Consider the following 7,626-nt stretch of genomic DNA (forward strand, 5'->3'; position numbering starts at 1 on the left):
AGTGACATTTTACGTCTATGGTCTAGTCTAGTGGCTTACTTAAATTCAACATGAAAATGTTACTGTGTGCAGTTACAGGAGGCAGCCACTAGGGGAAGCCACAAGATTAAATATGAGTCGGCGTGGTATTCGTTTTATACAATGTGTCCATCCAATGGATGAATGCATCAGTTCTGAAGGTATTTAAACCTGATTCCAAGAAACGTGTTCTCCTTGCTCAGTTCACACCTAGTGTTTAGATCTTCCTCTTATATGACCTGTGGGGGAATCTTAGGTTATTGCTCATGCGCTATTAATGTCAAAAAGCCGTGATTACCCTTATGTGGTTTAATGGAGTGCGCTGCTCCTGTCTCCTCCAAAATTAAAGTGTGTTCTGACACAGAAGCCAAAAAAAAGGGTGAAATGGGGGGGAGGAGACAGGGATCGCATCAAGGTGGACTTGGGAGATAAAAAAGGAATCAGAATTCTTTTGTAAAAATTAAACCAAACAAAAGAAGATCTGTGATGTGTGTCATTACGGGAATTAAATTGGATTAAATTTAATTAGTAATGTAGACTGTGGAACATTTCAAGGGCTTCGCTCGCCAAGCAGTGTTTGCTCACAACTGTATAATCTTGCAGTTGGGTTGGGATTGTGAAGTTTGCGGTGATTGAGGTGTCCTGTAACTGTCAAGGAGCCCAAGTTTGTATTAGAAGCTCCAAGCAACGGGTCTTCAGATTACGTTTCTAGTCTGTCTACATTTTGAAAGTTTGGAGACGAGGGTTTCCTCGATCGACCCTTGGAATGGGGGTCAGCTTGCATTACCTCTCTTATTATTATTAAGTCTTCCTCAAAACGGATCATTCACTAGATCAGGGGTGGGCAATTAATTTTCCCATGGGGCCACATGAGAAATTGGAATGGTTTTAGAGGGCCAGACCTCTACAAACTACAAACTCCGAAGCCTTGTCCATTTTGTTAACTTATGTGCTGTTTAATAAAGTTATTCAAGCCTACGTCATTGGTAGAGGTGCTTGAATAAGTAAGGCCTGAATAACTATTAGCACAGCACAGAAGTGAACAAAATGAACAAGGCTTCGGAGTGCATACCGTATTTTTCGCTCTATAAGACGCACCTGCTGATAAGACGCACCTAGATTTTAGAGGAGAAAAAAAAGGAAAAAATATTTTGAGCTAAAAAATGGGCTAAAATATTTATTACAATAACTGAATAAGCTATGAACACAGTAAGACACACGCAGTAAGACACACACAGACACAGTAAGACACACACAGACACAGTGAGACACACACAGACACAGTGAGACACACACAGACACAGTAAGACACACACAGACACAGTGAGACACACACAGACACAGTGAGACATACACAGACACAGTAAGATACACACAGACACAGTAAGACACACACAGACACAGTGAGACACACACAGACACAGTGAGACACACACAGACACAGTGAGACACACACAGACACAGTAAGACACACACAGACACAGTGAGACACACACAGACACAGTAAGACACACACAGACACAGTAAGACACACACAGACACAGTGAGACACACACAGACACAGTAAGACACACACAGACACAGTGAGACACACACAGACACAGTAAGATACACACACACACAGTAAGACACACACACACAAACACAGTAAGACACACACACACACAGTAAGACCTCCCTCCCTAACCCCCCTTCTCAGTATCTCCCCTCTAACTCCCTAACCCCCCCTTCTCAGTATCTCCCCTCTAACTCCCTAACCCCCCCTTCTCAGGATCTCCCCCCCCGCCCCGGTCACTTACCTTAAACTCCTGTGTTGGAAGCGTGAGGCGTTTGTCTCGGGTGCCGGCGCTTCACTGCTGATCGCCGGCGTCTGACGTCATATGCCGGCGCCCAGCGTAAAGCGCCGGCACCCGAGACAAACGCTTCCAACACAGGAGTTTAAGGTAAGTGACCGGGGCGGGGGGGGACACCGGACTCATTGGTGAGTCACCAGGACACTCTTTGCGGGCCGGTCCGAGCTATTCAGCGGGCCGGATGTGGCCCGCGGGCCGTGCTTTGCCCAGGTCTGCACTAGATCTTCCATTTATCAAATCGGCTTTCATCCCCGTCTTCCTGTAGAAATTCCTACTTATATTACTCATTTTTGGCATGTTTTGTACAATGCAGACTAAATGTGCACTGCCTTTCAAAACTTTCGGGTCAATTAGAAATGTCCTTGTTTTTAAAAGAAAAACAAATTTTGTCCATTAAAATAACATGAAATGGATCAGAAATCCAGCACCGACTGGGTTAATGTTGTAAATTACTATTGTAGCTACAGAGGCCCTTTATCACTCACATCACTCCTGCGTTCCAATGGCCCTTTATCACTCACATCACTCCTGCGTTCCAATGGCCCTTTATCACTCCCATCACTCCTGCGTTCCAATGGCCCTTTATCACTCCCATCACTCCTGTGTTCCAATGGCCCTTTATCACTCCCATCACTCCTGTGTTTCAATGGCCTTTTATCACTCCCATCACTCCTGTGTTCGGTGACCCTTTCGCAATTATGTTACAGCCAGAAATTTCCTTGTTTTACAGAAGTTTTGGAGAAGTGACTCCAAACTTTTGTGTGTATTTTAGTTTTCTAACTGGCTTTGACAAAAAAAGACACTTAATGTTTATTGTGTTATTATTATTACAGAATATTGATGTATATTTTGGAGCTGATCATGAAGATTTGGAATTTTGTGAATTTAGGAAGAAACACCAACTTGTATTTCTGGTTTTCTTTTCACCCGATGACATTCTATTAAGAGTTTAGTAAAGAGTTTAAATTACCGCATCAAAATAGTTACCAAAATAAAAGGTATGTATTTGCCATTGCTGGCCCGATGATGTCATGTATCTGCAGCATCATGACATCACATGCCATGTTAGATCTACATCCCATCCACTTCCTATATGCTTAGGAAGCATATATTACAGTGGCCAAAACGGAGTAAATCAAGGAACTTGACAAGTGTGGTTATCTAATGGCCTATAACAGCTAATAATTCACCCACTTAGCCCACAGCATTTAGGTAAACGGTCCTTAAATTTCAGTCTTAAATTTCTTTTGTGCTCCAGACTCCTAGCGTGGTCATGTACCTCCTTTGCTGGAAAGCGGTTCCATGATTACTCCAAACATCTTCCTTAGACAGGGGTTTACACATCATATTTAACCAGGAAAGAGAATTGTTATGGGTAGTAACATAGAACCTGCCAGCAGATCGGCCCCAGTCGGCCCATGTAGTCTCCCCGTTTCTCCTGCTGTAAAGACTCAAACCTTAATCAGTCGTTGTCCTCATCTTAGATTCCGGAGCCGTATGTCTATCCCATGCGTGTTTAAATTCCCGTTATGTTTTAACAGCGCACCATTGTAGAGGCCGTATAGACGCACGGAGGGAAAGTAGCCCACTGCAAACTCGCAAATCATTTCGGTGTGAAATAGCGTGAAGTTATCCTGCGGCAACTGGGCACCCGCTGGGTGGCTATAAATCTTTAAAGGCTGGCATCCAACGGCTGTCGGAATGCTCTCTATTACACCAACGGGGGGGCGCTCCGGAAATACCGCCTGCTCTTATTTTCGTTGTAGATGGAGGATTTTATTGACTGTGATACATGACGGGGAGAGCCCATCTCTGTATAACCAAAGCTGCTGTTATGTCTGCTCTCCGTCGGCATGTATAATATTTGGCATTTTTAACCCAGCCTGGGGTAGAGCTCCGCGTCGCGTTTCTCCATAATTGTCTGCAGCTTTTCCTCGGGTTGGGGCATCAATCAGCTTGTTGGAGAGAAGGTTTAAGTCTGTAGACATAGGGAAGGTTTCTTTACAGTTACGGCAGGAAAATTGGGGAAAGAGAAGCCGTCCGATGTTGTTCTAGATGTGAAACGCATGCAGGTCTATCATGAGAAGAGGGAGATCCGGGTGAGTCCGACTGCTTCGGAGCGAAGAAGTTAGAGGGTTTTTCTTACCTTCTTCTGGATCAACTTATCTGGGTTTGCCTAACGGTTTATTAACTGGACTAGATGTCTTTTTCAGGCTAATTAACTGTGTTATGGACTACTTCCTGTGTGTACAGCGCCGTGGAATATGAAGGCGCCATATAAGCCAATAAATAATAATAAAGCAGAGAGTTTCAGCTCACAGGCTTGCAGAAGAAGTCGTACGTCGGGACGGTAATCTGCTTTTTGTTTGTATCCGGAGCTGCTCGGAGTGACCTTCTTCCGTTTAACCCCTTAAGGACCAAGCTGTGTTTTACCTTTTGTACCGTTGGGACCGAGGCTGTTTTAACACTTTTGCGGTGTTCGTGTTTAGATGTAATTTTCTCTTCACTCATTTAGTGTACCCACACAAATTATATGTTGTTTTTTTCAGGACAAGAAGGGCTTTCTTCAGATACCATTGTTTTAATCATATTATCTAATTTCCCATAAAAAAAATAATAAAATATGATGAAAAATGTAAAAAAAAAACCAACAAATTTTCTGACTTTTACCCCAAAAATCTTTTACTCATCCAAAAAAGCTAATGAAAAAACCTACTAAATATATTCTACCATTTGTCCTGAGTTTAGAAATACCCAATGTTTTTATGTTTTTTTGCTTTTTTCTGCACGTTATGGAGCATTAAGTACAAGTAGCGTTTTGCTATTTCAAAACCATTTTTTCCAAATCTGGTAATTCTTCCCCCCATGTGCCATTTCGGGTATCTTTGAAGCCGGCCAATGCAATTTGCCCCATCAAGTCATATATTTTTGAAAACTAGACACCCCAAGGTATTTCAAATGCTAGAATTTTAACTCTTTCCATGCACTAATTCTACCACCAGTCTTTGTCAAACTTTGTGGTAGTAATTTATTTTGTGTTTTTTAGTGCTGAAATTGCTCTTCAGGTATGGATTTACAGCTCCTGGTATACATCACTTTCAAACAACACCCCAATATGTGTTCAGCAACATCTCCCGACTACAGTCATACCCCCCATGCATGGGTTTGTCGGGTTGTTTGGGAGGTAAAACGCCACATTTAGGAAGTGCACATTTTTTAACTTGGAACTTTTACATCTGGTCATTCTGCCCCCATGTCCTAATAGGACCATCTTTGAAGCCGGCTAATTCAATTTACCCCATCAAACCATATATTTTTTAAAACTAGACACCCCAAGGTACGTAAAATGGTAGTATTTAACCCTTTCCATGCATCAGATTCTACCACCAGCCTTTGCTACACTTTGTGGTAGTATTTTTATTTTTTTTTCCACACAAATTGTACTTTGGGTATAAATTTATAGCTCCAGGTATACGTCACTATCAAACAACACCCTAATATGTGTTCAGGAACATCTCCCGAGTTCAGTCATACCCCACATGTATGGGTTTGTCTGGTGTTTGGGGTTAAAATGCCACATTTTGGAAGTGCGCTTTTTTTTCCCCATTTCGGTCAGTCTGTGCCTATGCCCTATCTTTGAGCCCGGCCGCTCCAATTTACCCCATCAAACCATTCATTTTTTTTAATTAGACACCCCTTGGGTATTTGAAATGCTTTTATTTAAATTTTTCCATGTCAGGATTTTTTGGAAGATACAGCGCTAATTTTAGCACTTGCTCATAATAATAAACTTTATTTTTTTATTTTATTTATTTTACTCTTTTTGGACTTTTTTTTTTACATTTTGCTCTAGCGACCCTCTAGCGAACTTTTTCAGCTTTATTATTTTTTTTCCCGGGCTGCCGCCATCTTGCGGATGGCGAAGACTGCGTGCAGCTGCAGCTGTGACCGCTCTCCTGAGCGGTCACAGCCCGCCCTGGGGTAAGTATTTGGTGTCACTGGATGCCTCCTGATCGAGGCATTCCAGCGACACCATTGAAGTTTAGGAGGTGACCGTTGATCGCCTCCTAAACGCTTTAAAACGGGCGTTTGTATGGCGGCTGTTGACGCCCCGGGGAGGGGCCAGACATAGCCCATCATGCCGATCTCAGTGTTGCTGAATGCCTCGACATCGAGGCATTACATCAGCACCGTTTAAGCTTAGAAAGTGATCGTTGATCACTTTCTAAGCTTGTTTAAGTCTCATGACGTGTCAGGCACGTCATAGGTCGTTAAGGGGTTAAAGGGACCCTTAAGGAGGAGCTTACAGCGCAGACGGGTCCTCCCAGCCAATCGCATACCTGGGAACTTTCTAAATGAGCTGACCCTGAGACTTATTAAATATTAACCCTTTAATAGCCCAATATGAAGATTCTGTATGGCAACTCATCAAATGTGTTACCGAAATGGCTCTGAACCCTTGACTTGACATTATTTAATTGGTAGACTAATGTGGGTCACCCGCATTCAAGAAGGGATATCAGCCACGACGTACTGGGAGGCACCGGTGTTATCAGATCTGGGTAGACTGTGTGGTTCTGAGAATCTGCCTCTTTTGACACTGAGACTCCGGGGCAAACCCTGAGAATTCCTGAGAATGGCCATTTCTGTATAATAAATTATTATTATTATTATTTATATAATCATCCTTTTTCTAAAGATATAATATGGGCTGGGGGGCTGTAGAAGCCTGCGATCCCCTCATACTCGGCAAACATTCCCAGCTCCCAGAGTGACAGGAGGCCCTGAGCCCCCATACTATAGTAGACTTTCTTGGCTTGTAGTGTCCTGAGCTGCTCCTCCGCCTCACCCTGTGCTGGCTGTGAGTGATTTGAGTCTGTCAGACACTGGCAGAGAGGAGCTGTCTCTACAGTCGGTGCAGAGATTACCTGATGAATCCAGTCAGAGTGGCTCCTCCATTACAGTGAGCCTCAGCATCCAGGCAGCAAGAGTGGGAGGGCTTTAGGTCACGGAGTGCGCTCTGATTGGCTGCTCAGCCAATCCTCTTCCTGTGCTGCATTTCCCTCAGTTTGCTTTCCCTCCATTTTGTGTCCAGTCACAGGCTGCGCAGGAGTTTGTACCCTGCTGAGGAGCGGCTTGCGGCCCCCCGGACAACATGGAGAAGAGCCTTGAAGTGCAATGGCCGATAGCAACTCAGGGTTAGTTAACTGCTTAGTTTTTTCACCTCAGTGTGATATGTGTAATAATATGTCCCATATTATATTTATTTGCCAATTGTCCTGATATAAATAGGACAGTCCTGAATAGAAGTTATGAAAGAAAAAAAAAATCCCCACCGGACAATTAATTCCAATGAGCATCGCTATTACAGGATTAGTGATATAAAAGAAGAAATATTTAAGCATAGCTGCCAGCTGTCCCGATTACCTTACTTAATGTGATACATAATTACACCGAATGCATCTAGTTAGAATTTGAAGAGATTGGCCCAAAAACTTGATTGAATTCACTTTTAAAAATGTGAAAATGTGTCAGAATTTTATCAAGCCGGGGTCAGTGAATCAAGTACAGTTTGTACCAACAAGCAGTTAAGGGGCAATCATCATAGCAACTAATGGAACTTGCTCTTTGTATAAAAATGCGAATCCTGACGTTTTCTTAATATCTGACTCTCTTTTAACTTTCAGTTTTGAGCAAATGAAACATTCCAATATTCCAAACCATTCATTTAAAATGATTTATGAGCGGGATGAAA

The sequence above is a fragment of the Sceloporus occidentalis genome, unplaced genomic scaffold (assembly GCF_023333645.1).
Source record: "Sceloporus occidentalis isolate IW3139 unplaced genomic scaffold, rSceOcc1.0.p SCAF_173, whole genome shotgun sequence".
NCBI classification, from domain to species: domain Eukaryota; kingdom Metazoa; phylum Chordata; class Lepidosauria; order Squamata; family Phrynosomatidae; genus Sceloporus; species Sceloporus occidentalis.